We start from the raw sequence: 12,694 nt of genomic DNA, 5'->3' as shown, positions 1-12,694 counted from the left end.
CAACTCTGATTCATGAAGCAAAATATCATTGAAGGGGTAAGAAAAACTTTGGTTAAAGTTGTTTAAAGAATGTTGTGCATCAGCTTTTTTTGTGAGACTGAGAAACATTTCATCTTTGAAATGAAATAAATACATTAAATGCATTCCACCTCCTATGAAGAGAAAGTATCTTTTGTTTATGGTGGTAAAAAATACGTAACATAAAAATGATCATTTTAAATGTACAATTCAATGGCATTAAGTACACTCATTACTACCATTTATCCTTAGAACATTTCATCTTTCCCAACTGAAATTCCATACTCTTAAACATTAACCATGTCCCCCTGTCCTCAGCCCCTGGTAACCACCATTTTACCTTCTCTCTCTGCAAATATGACTACTCTCGGTACTTCTTAAAAGCAAAATCGTATAGTATTTGTCCTTTCATGACTGGCTTATTTAGTTTAGCATAATGTCTTCAAGGTTTATCTACATAGTAGCATGTCAGAATTTCCTTCCTTTTTAAGGCTAAATAATATTCCATTGTATGTACACAACATTTTGTTTATTCATTCATCTGCTGATGGACATTTGGGTTGGAGAAAAATGTCTTTTAAACATGGAGCAAGACATGAACTTTTTTTTTTCTTATATTATCTTAGTATTCCTCTCTTCCTTTCTACCCTCCCTCCCTCTCTTTCTCCCTGAGTAGAAAGAGATTAGAATTTGACTAAAGTATGTTATCATTGGGAATCTTGAAAAATAGTACAATGACCTCCTTTTTTTATTGTAATAGACTTTATTTTTTTAGAGTAGTTTTAGGTTTACAGCAAAATTGAGCAGAAACTATAGATAATTCCCATATACTTCTTGCCACTCCCTCGCCCCCCGCCACCACTCCACACACACAGACGCAGCCTCCTCGACTATTCACATCCTCAACCAGAGTGGTGCATTCATTACAATTGACAAACCTATATTGAAACATCGTTATTATTCAAAATCCATAGTTTAGGTAAATCACTCGAGTATTGCATATTCTGTGGGTTTTGACAGTGTATGATGACATATCTTCACCATGATAGTATCATACTATATATACTATATATACACTTCGTATCGTACTATATATATATAGTACCAAAATAGTTTCACTGCCCTAAAAATCCTCTGTGCTTCGCTCTTCATTCCTCCCTCTCCCTGACTCCCTGAACCTCTGGGAACCACTCATCATTTTACTGTCTCCATAGTTTTGCCTTTTCCAGAATGTCATATATGTATGAGTTTATTTATCCATTCACCCACTGAATGGATAAACAGGACATCTTGGTTGCTTCCAAGCTTTGGCAATTATAATAAAGATGCTATAAACATCCATGTGCAGGTTTTTGGGTGGACATGTTTTCAACTAATTTCAGTACCAAGGAGCATAATTTCCAGATCACATGTTAAAATTATATTTAGCTTTATAAGAAACTGTCAAACTGTCTTTCAAAGTGACAATGACTACTTTTTGGGTTTTATTGTTTTCTTTTCAGAAACCAGGAGTCTAGGTTTTATTAAAATACCTAAGTCACAGGGTGACAGTTTAGATTAGGTGAGAAAGTAAATAGGGAAATGGGCAGTCATGTACATAAGGCCTGACATAAAATGTTTGCAATTTCTTTACTCATGCAGAGCTGTCTAGGTGAACTGGAAATGGGAATATAACGTCATGAGAATGTTTTTAATGACCTCATAACCATTAAGTTATGATTTTTGAAGGCCTAAACGAAGGCTTTTGCAGAGAGAAAGGAGAGGACAGGAGGGGCATCCTCCAAAGGGTCAGGTAATGGTTTGGACATCAAAGATAAATAAGAAATTGGACCAGAGCAGGATTCTTAACCTGGCAGATTGTAAGAATCATGGAACCATGATAAAAAGTAAAGTTGAAAGGGTAAGATGTTTATAAAGAAATAAGACCATTATGGATATGTAATAAGTACTCAGCACTTGCTAGTGAAATTAATTTGAAGAAGAATAAAAGCTCTTATTTGTGCTCATCTAGAAGACTGTGGTTTAATGGTGGACATTTTTGTTTAAATTTCCTATAATGGGAAGATCATGAACCCCATTTACGTTTTCTCATTTCCTCTACTGCAAAGAAAAAATAGCTCAATTTGCCCTTGAATATAACAATAGCCAGTGGCTGAGAAAAATCATTTTATGTCATCCTCTGTGTCAGGGAAGTGTCACAAGGGTGACCTTTAATTATCTGTTGACACTTAAACAGAGAACAATTACAGCAAGGGCATCTCTGTGTTGCATTTCAAAGTGATAGGCTTGCCAAACTGATGGGCGGTAAATGCAGAAGGCAAGGTTTTAGGATAATTTCTGCATGCAGTAGAGCAGAGATCTTTGTCAGAGAATGTAAAAATTAGCGGAGCAAATTCCATCTGATTCTTTTTATATGTGTATTGGAAGCCAAGCCAGAGCTTTATCTTGGGTCAAATATTGAACAAAACCCAATTAAGGCGGATAATTGATTCACTCTTTGTCAAGTCTAGGTAGGTTTATATCAACTCGCTCAGCTAGAGATCGGTCAGTAACAAAAGATTTATATGATGATAATAGTCATAGCAGTAGCAATTATTCATTATAAGTGGCCAATAATGTAAAAAGAAAACAGAAAGATCATTTTTAATGTGCCCAAACATAACCAGTCATCACATAGGTTTTTTTTCTGTGCATTTGTAAATTACATATTGCCTCTAAGATTGCCTAATGATTCCTGCTGCCTTGTGTTCATGACCTTGTGTAATCCCTTTCCTTTGAGCGTGGGCTGGCAAAAGTGATGGGATGTCACCTCAGAGATCAGATGACAAAAATCTGGGGCTTTCATCTTCAGTGTTCTCTCTTACTATTTCTTGTTGGCTCACTCTGGTGAAAGCCAGGGGCCATGTTGCAAGGTCCCGTATAGAGAGGCCCATCTGGCAAGGAACTGAGGGAGGCCTTCAGTCAACACACAATGAAGAATCGAAGCCCTCAGTCAACATCCTATGAGGAACCTAAATCTGCCAACAATCGTGTGAGTGATCTTGGAAGTAGATCGTTCCCCATTTGAGCCATCAGATAGAATTGCAGTCCTGGCTGACAGCATGACTGCAGTTCCATAAGAGACTCTGAGCCAGTCATGCCTTGCTAGGCCACATCCATATTTTGGACCCACAGAAACTCTGATATGATAAACGTTTGTTGTTTTAAACTGCTAATGTTGGGATAGTTTGTTATGCAGCAAGAGATAATACACACACACACACACACACACACACATATATTTAGTAAAGTTGGGTTATAGTGGCTTTTGTCAGAGTTCTAGCAGCAAATAGAGTACACTCGACTGGGCCTTGAACTGTGGACAATGTTAAGAAAATGAATGAAGTATGAAGAAGTAGCCAGGGCTCACAACGGTAGGAAGCCATTATTATCCCTAGACCAAAGGAAAAGATGTTATCAGAGGTCAGAGAGAGAGGGAGCCCCAGAGGGGAGCCTGTCTTATAGGAGAAGTATTGTAGAGGAACAAAACACCAGCCAGAATTGGGTTGAGGCAAGGAGGGGCAGAAAGGAAATACCTTGACCTCTTTCTCTTGCCATCCTCAGATCTGTCCATGACTTTCATTGGTCAAACCCAACTGTAAATCAAAGGACAGTTCCTAGGGCAGAGAACAACGCAGAGAAAGTAGAGAATGGATCTGCTGAGGTAGAAAGGGAAAAACCAGCACATGCATATACTCTTGTGAAACTGTTTTGTTTACCATTTTTCTACATCATTAAAGACTCTCTACGTCATGGTTTTAAATACCTACCTATGAGTAACATAATCAAATTTTCTCAATCACACACCGATGAACACTTTTGGTTGCATAAAAATTCTTTTGCTATGATAGTGAAAGTCGTGATGTTTACTAAATAAAAAAAAGTGAGAAATTAAAAAACAAAACAAAACAAAAAAAACAGCAATGCATGAAAGTTCCAGTTATTCTTCATCCTGGCCAACAACACTTGGTCTTTTTGGTCTTTTAAATCATAGTCATTTTAGTGAGTATGTAGTTGTAACTCATTGTGGTTTTTACTTGCATTTCTCTGATGTGGTAGCCAGTTTCCAAGATAGCACCCAGTGATCCACATCTCCTAGTATTTATACCTTTGTATAATCCAATCCCATAATAAATAGAATGACTTGTGTAACCAATAGACTCTTTTAGGAATGATAACTGAGTGACTTCTGAGGCCAAGTCATAAAAGACATTGTAGTTTCTATTGTGTTCTCTCTTAGATCACTCACTCTGGGGAAGACCAGCTGTCATATCATGAGGATGCTCAAGCAACCCTATGGAGAGGTCTATGGGTGAAGGAACTGCCAATAGCTAGCACTTATTTCCCAGTCATTGGAGTGAGCCATTTTGTAAGTAGATCTTCCAGTCCCAAAAAGGTCTTTCGATATAGCCCTAGCTGATGCGTTGACTGCAACCTCAGGAGAGAGACTATGAGACTAAACCATTCAGTCATTCTCAGATTCCTGACTCACAGAAACTGTAATAAAAGTTTATTGCTGTTCTAAATTCTGGGGTAATAAAAGTTTATTGCTGTTCTAAATTCTGGGGTAGTTTGTTACTCAGCAATAGACAACCAATACAGATTTTGGTACTTGGAAATGGGGTGCTACTGTAACAGACATCTAAACTGTGGGAGTGGCTTTGGCATCAGGGAGTAGATGAAAGATGGAAGGACTTTGAGTGAGGTTTTAGTGAGAGCCTATTGATAGAACCTTGATGGCTTGTGAGGAGGCTACCAGCAAGGGCCTTTGGGAAAGTGTGGTGGGCAAAATTCTAAGATGGTTCTCAAGATCCGTGCTCTCTAATGTATATGTTTTGCATAATTGCTTCCCTTGTGTGTGAGTAGAACCTGTTAGTATGATATTACTGCCATGATTATGTTGCATTATGTGGCAAAGGGATTTTGTAGATGTAATTAAATTCCCAAATCATTTGACTTTGAGTTAATCAAAAGGGATACTATCCTGGGTGAGCCTGACCTAGCTATATGAGCCCTTAGAAGAGACAAATAGCAGGAGATTCTCCTGCTGGCTTAGAGGGACTGAACTAACATGCTTTGAGATGGCCTTTGGAGGGTGCCATGTGGCAAATAGGAGAGGATCAGTGTTCTGCAGGCAGTATAGGGGAAGTTGTTCTTGGCAGAGAGAACAATATGGGTAAAATGAGGAGGCTTGAAACTGTATAGTCTGTGAGTAGTCCAGCCAGTGGGAAGGATGACAAGAGACACCAAGTGAGGTGAGTTCTATGCTAAGGAGCTGGACTGTCTCACATAAGCAGCAAAAGGGATTCATTTAAAACAGGGAAGTGACATTACCATCATCTTTACAGAGCACCTTCTATGAGCCAAGAACTAAGTTAAAGTGCCTGTATTATTTCACTTAATCTGTTATAGTACTAAAGAAGTTACTATCATAATCCCCACTTTATAAGGGAGGAAACTCGCTCTTAGAAAAGGTGACAGTTCCGAATTTGAAACTCTAAAGGTATTCTGCTAGTCATTTCGAGATCGTTTCATCTAGAAGAGAATAAAGATTCTAGCAATGGTATGAAAGATGGATTGAAGAAGGGCAGTCGAGGAGCTTGCTCAGGCCGTTGCAAGGGTTTTGAGGAAAGATGATAACGACACTAAGTAAAATTGCAAGCCTAGCTCTATGTTCTCTGTAGCTTTGGATGAGCTACTGAACCTCTTGGAGCATCAGCATCCTCTGTAAAATGAGGATGAAAATGGTGCTTACCTTACGAAATGGTTGTATTAAGTTGGAAATGGTCTATCAATCATCTAGCACCAAGTCTGAGATATAGTTGGTCTTTAATAAATGGAAAGTTAGAAGGTATTTATTTAATAAATGTAAAGGCAGGCCTACTCTAAGAAACTTGTACTAAGTACTTAATAAAGTGGTCTTCGAGGTGTGCACACTGGTATCACAGAAAACAAGGTGAGCAAGTAACTTATTGAACAAGTGAATAATTTTAAGTGCAATAACTGCCAGTAAGTAGAAGTGGAGGATGTTAATTTTTAGCTGGAGTATGGAAAATTTTGAAGTGTTTTTCTATATCTTTAATAATATTCTGATATTGCGTGTTTTATAGTAATTCAGACAAAATTTGTACAGAGAAAACCAAGAGAAAACCAAAAAGAAATAACTGCTTAGAAACCACAAACATTGTCCCCCGAAACTAGCAGGCCCTCCACCGCCACTCATTCTACTATAGCCACGCCTCTTCGTCTAAATCATTAGCTCCACCCAGCCCTCACTGTTTTGCTCTCCAACCCTGAAACCCAGCCGAGGCTTATTGCTCGCGAGAGTTCCTCCATCTAGCCGAATCACAGGCTGCTGCAGGAAATGAAGGCAGAGAAGAGTCGCGAGATTTGGCTTGATTACACCTCCCCAGGCCCCGCCCCTCCTTCACGGAGCTTCTCCGAGCCAGCTTTCTTGGTTGCACGTGAAGTTGTTGTAGCTCGCCCTCATGTGACCTCGGACGTGCGGACACATTAGGCCCCGCCTCCAAGATGGCGGCGTCCATAAGCATGGGTCCGTAACCCTCCTCTGCTCAGCCCCGATTTGTAGCTTTGACCGTGTCTGCGGGGCCATGGATCGGCCTGGATTCACAACCTCGCTGGTGGTGAGTGCGGGGGGGTAGAGTGGAGCGTTCGGAGTGCCAGAGTCTGGCACTGGTGCCTGTAGGGGCTTCTCTGCACTAGCAGTTTCTTCCGGTTTTGCGCGCTGGACTCTCCTCGAGTCACCCGTCACCAGGTTTGGGAGGGAGAGCGGGGCTCTTGGGCCGCCGCCGCACCTTGTGTCAAGGCCATATTTTTCCTACCCGGACGCCAGAAAGAGACGGGGGTCTAGATTGAGTGGCACTTTACTCATTGCCTTCCGCGCGAAGACAGTTTCGCTACTTAAAGAACGAAAAGCTTCAATTAATTTAACTACACTCGGGAGAACTTGAGATTTAAGAAAACATATGTAGCAAAACAGAAAACGCTTACTTAAATCTCTCAGAGCCCTTCTGTCCAAAGCTATCGTTGTCATTTTGCTGTATCTTTTTTCAGTCTCATAAAATGACATCCATCCATCCATTCATTCATTCAATATATAATTAATCCACTTATTCTGCTTCCAAGCATTCTTCTAGGATTTAGATATATTGATGAACACAAACAGCCACGCTATGGAACCAATATGACAATGCTTAATGCCTTAGAAAACTATTAGAATCAACCTTTTTTTAACATTAAAAAAAATCCTTTAATATTTTGAAATCTCTCTATGGCAGCTTCAGTAAGGGAAACTAGATAAAATAGTGAATAGGACAGGGATTGGCTTGTGGGGGAATGGACAGAAGCAGATAGTAACTTTTAAAAAGCTTCTCATCAAATATGGAGGTCCATAGACATTCATTTAATTATCAAATGTTTATTGTTGCAAGTGTTGGAGATAACATGTGAACAAGATAGACCTCTCATGGGTCAGGTAGCAGAGATAGAACAGTAAAGCGACTGTTAGGATAAATGACATGAGGGCTAGTTTCAGTGTAATGCAAAGATGTGGAAGGGACACCTTAGCCAGATTTGTGGTATGAGACTTGCATAAGCTAGGCTTTAGAGATGCATGCAAAGAAATATATTACCACTTTCAAGGAATTTTCCTGTCTAGCTGGTGAGATAGCAGCAGTAGTTTTGACAATTAGCATTGTCGTGCCAGGAACTGGGATAAGCTCTTAACATACATCATCTCATTTAATTCTGACAAACAATTGACATCTTATTCTAGTTTGCCAGATGAGGGAGCTGAGGTACAGAGAGCTTAGATAACTTGTCCGAAATTACATAGTGATATCCATTTCATATGTGTAAGTGTTGGAGATTAGATTCCAACCCAGGCAGTGTAATATGGAATTCCATACCCTTAACTGCTCCTTGATAACTATTTCCGAAGTCAGTAGCAGTAGTAATAGTGAGTGTCCAAGTTAACAAAAGAACAATGATTTTAAAATTTATTAAAGTGGTACACATGCAGAAATGTATACTTTTTTTTCATGTAGTTACAGAGGGTAAAATTAGCATCAATGGGTACAAGTTTCAAGGAAGTTAGATTTCATTCTAGCTAAGGACAAATTATTTTATTCATTCAGCATACATATTTTCTGCTATGAATTCTGCCCACTGGGCACTGTGATTACCCTTGGAGATAACAGTGGCAAACAAACCAAAACCAAAAGATAAGTACTCTGAAAGAAATGAACTGAGGTGGGATAGAGATAGAATAATATTGGAGAACCGACTTTAGATGGAGTGACCAAGGAAGGCTCTGAGGAGGTAATATTTAAGCGAAGACCTGAAAGATAGGAAGGCGCAAGACCTGAAAGATAGGAAGGAGCATTTTGATGGGAATAAGGGAAAGTTCAGAGTGAGCAGCATGTTAGAAAATCCTTAGGTGGAAAGAGCTTAGAATGTTAAAGTAGCTGAGGCCTAGTGGGTGAGAGTAATATGGCAGGAGATGATACTGGAGAGGTAGGCAAGGCCACCAGAGGAGAGTCTTTGTGGGCCATGGAAAGGAAATTTGTATTTATTTGAAGCATGATGGAAGCCATTAGAAGGTTTTCTTATCAAAGTAGTATAGAAATGGAGTGGCCATTTTTTAAGGCTGGGAGCATTTTTGAGAAAGGCTGAGCATTCCTGAGGAAGCACTGTTTTATTTACTACTGTGTTAGAGCCTGACACTTTGTAGGCACTCAACACTATTTGTTGAATCAATGAATGAAAGGTAGGCCTAGATGATTGCTGAGGTCTTGAAACTTGGATTTTAAGGGTTAAAGGAGATAAAACATCAAACATGCAGTACAAAGCCTGGCATGTAGGAGACATTTAAATGTTCCCTTTCTAAAGCTTCATGAGGGGCATTGAAGGGCTGTAGAGTTGAATAAGGGATGCCTCTGGGATGTCAGTTTTCATTTGGAGTATAGAGAGGGCTATTTAGGAAAAAAAGCCTCAAGAAGTACATTGACTGGTACATGCTTTTAGGAAAGTAGTTTGGAATTAAGTATTAGCAACCTAAAGATGTTCATAACATTTAACGCAGTGAAGATAATAGGAAGCCACTTAAACATGAAACAAAAGAGGAATGATTAGGTAAGCGATGATAGATGGCATTTCATGGCTTATTCAGTGGCCCTTGACAGTAGTGCTTGTGAAGAGCATATGCTGTAATAACATGGAAAATGCTTATAAGAGTAAAAAAAAAAAGAATGCAACACAGTACATATGTATACTTGTTTATGCCTAATTAAAACTATGTAAAAATACTATTCCATTCATTTTAAAAAAGCTGCATTTAAAATCTCCAAGATAATACAAAGTAATTTTGATCATAGCATTACTGATAGTAGTTCCAGACCACTGCAGTGAAGCCTGTACAGGCATACCTCAGAGATATTGTGGTTTCGGTTCCAGACCACTGTAATAAAGTGAGTATCACAATAAAGTGAGTCATAATCTTTTTGCAGGTGGAGGATCTTGCCTCCATTTGTAAAAAACTCAACTCCTGTGAAGCACGATTAAGCAAGGCATAATAAAATGGGCACGCCTGTACTTTTTTCTTATAGTTTTTTTAAATACAAAAAAGTACTTTAGATTTTTAAAAATAGCACACCCTTTATCACATCTTTTTCTTCATGAGTGACTCTTTTCTCTCTCCCTTTCAGTACTTAACTCTTTTATTGATCTTGTAGTTCATCTATTCACCTGGCTTGTTTTTGAATGAAACTAAAACATCCCTGCTGCAGTTACTTTTAACCAGTTCTAAGTTACAGGTGAAAGGACTTTGGCAAGGGTGGGTGCTACACAGTATAAAGTACAGGCAGCCCTTTGCATGGTAGTGTGGGACTGTAAAAATGAATATAAATGGAAATCAGGCAGAGTGGACTTAATGATGAGAAGAATCATGATAATTTAATGGTCTTTAAAAATTGTCAGTGTTAAAAATTAAAAACTTATTGTTGATTGTAAATGCTTAAGGAAATGGAAAAAATAGTAAAAGTAACAGTTAATACATTGTAATTTAAAACATTGGAAATATTAAAAACATTTCTTTGTAAAAATGTATCAAAAATAATTTGAATAGTACTCGTTTTCTAGTTATATAGCTTACAATACAGAACAAACATCTTTTTTATGCCTTGGCAAAGTATCATACTACTTTCTAAGTCTGGGTCAACTTCTAATGTTTTATCCTGTGTGCTTCAATGTTGTGAGATATCTCCCATAGTTCCTTTAATGTGAAGATTTTTGCTGGCATAACTTCCTCTAGGATGTCTTCCTCATTGTTGATAAGTTTGCTTTCACTGATTTCCTCTAGCTGTATATCTAGTCCCTCAAACGACAGAAGTGATAGTATTCCCACAGCCAGCTATTTCTTCTGTAATTCCACTTATATTTGACTTCCACTTTCATTGTTACCACTTTTCATTTATTTGCTGCGCTTTCATCTTTGTTGGCCAATTCCTTCTTTCAATTACCATTTTTATAAAATGTCACTATGGTACTATGGTAACTAATTTGAACCGTGGTGTTGGAGGACTTGTGTTACTTGTGATAACTGAAATTCTCGTGTAGGTACTGTACTAAGTCCAAAGACTGCTTGTACTGTTTGGTTTTCTTTCCTTACTTTAGTAAGGTGGTTCTGAAAAAGCTTTTTCATAATTCTCATGCTGTGTCTTCTCACCAAACCTGCCTTCATGCTGCGAACTATTGGAAGAAGGGGACTTGAGGGGAATGGCATAGGGATATTGCTAGGGCTTCTTAGGTGGGATAAGAAAACAGAAGAAAAGGTAAGATTAAAGTATTGGACATACTGTTAAGGGAAAATTTTTCAGTGTTCTTTGCCCCAAATCTTTCTGGAGGGTAGCCTCCTAGTCTTCATTCTAGAATAAAGGGAAGTTAGTACCTGATAATGAAGCATTATCTCCAAATCTGTAAGGAATTGGGAGTGATACTTTATATTCTCAAGTTTGCTTTGTGTGACTTGTTTCTTTTTGGCATGTAAATCAAAGTGAATAGGTCTTCCTTTTTTGCTTGTTTTTGTGTTGAACAGGCGGTCACATATATGCAAGTATATTCTGAATTTTGATAAGTCAGTGGAGCCTGTGAGGTACCCTTGGAGTTCACTAGTCATCTAGGACCACAACTGGGAACCATTGCTATGATGGAGGCATTTCTTCTGCATCTCAGGTGCTGGAAGATGGGACTACCTTTCTTTTCTTATTTTTCTTTCGGTCCAAGAGGGGGTACTGGGAAAGTTTTAGTATGTGATGATTTAGAGGGAAATTACTTGTTAATGTGTTTTTGTTACCACTTTCAAAAAAAACACTATGTCCAAATGTAAATTTTTAATATTAATTTTTTATGATAAAGACAGAATTTGAGTAATATTAATAAAATGCCAAGTAGAGGAAAGACAAAGTTGCACCCACGGTTTTTCCACCTCCACAAATCAGCTATCTCAACCTGTTTAACCAGATATTTGTTAGCTTGTGCTCTAGTACTTGGGAAGAGTGCTTCAAAGCTATGGTACCTGGCTCCATGAGTGTACAGTCACATAGGAGCAGATATTAAACAGAAAATAAAACAAAAATTAATTGCAAATGGTGATAAAAAGTAACCATTCACTGAGCACTTTAACATGTGCTTACGCAATTTTTTCATATCCAAATATCATTACAGTTTTGTAGTCTTTAAAAATTAACCCATAAATTTAATTCTAAGTGTTATAAAAAAATTTGAACACTAGTATTGCTCAAATTTTCGAGGTTGATGCTGAATTGTTCTTGCTTAATTGTTCTTGCCATGCACTGCATGATTTGGGTTTCTGTTGAGTAAGTCTGTGGGTGGATCTTGTCCAGGGAGCATAATTTGAAGAGAGCTTTTAATTCATTATTGCAATGAAAGACTTGAATTTATAGATTTTATATATGAATTTATTAAGTTTAATATATGAATGTAATCTTCAGTCTTTGGTAAAGTACACCTTAGTCTTTCACATGGTTTTTCATTTTGGCATGTCAGAAATACGGCATAAGCAAACTTTGAAAGATATTTATAGTTACATAATACTAAAAAAACCCCTCATATTTATTGATAATTTATTAAGGGTGGGCATTTTGCTAAGCATATAACAGGCTCGTCTAATTGTATTTATTTCTCATTTAATCTCACTCAATTCTCAAAAATTCTATTAAGTATAGATACTGTTATTTTCTCCATTTCATGCATGAAGAAATATAGGCTTAGGTTAAATAGCTTTCCTAAGGAGACCTAGTTGAGACTGAAGCCAGGTCTGTCTGATGCCAAAACTGTGGTTTTAGGCAATATTTAATCTGAAAGAATTTCAGGAGAAATGTAAGAATACTCAAAATTCTCGAACTATCATTGCATTCTTGAGAATAGCCTCACTAAACAAAACTGAACCTACAGTCTTTTCCTTCAGAAGGTGATGATAAGCAGAGGATTTCTGGAGAAGTCACTGTGAATATACCATAACGCCGTTGATGTATCTGTGGAATGTTAAAAAGTATAGCAGCAGACAGATAACACTGGCTTTCACTGTCACAAGTGCTGT

The sequence above is a fragment of the Pteropus medius genome, unplaced genomic scaffold, assembly GCF_902729225.1.
Source record: "Pteropus medius unplaced genomic scaffold, Ma_sr-lr_union100, whole genome shotgun sequence".
NCBI lineage: Eukaryota > Metazoa > Chordata > Mammalia > Chiroptera > Pteropodidae > Pteropus > Pteropus medius.
Note: the sequence above shows the minus strand (reverse complement) of the source record.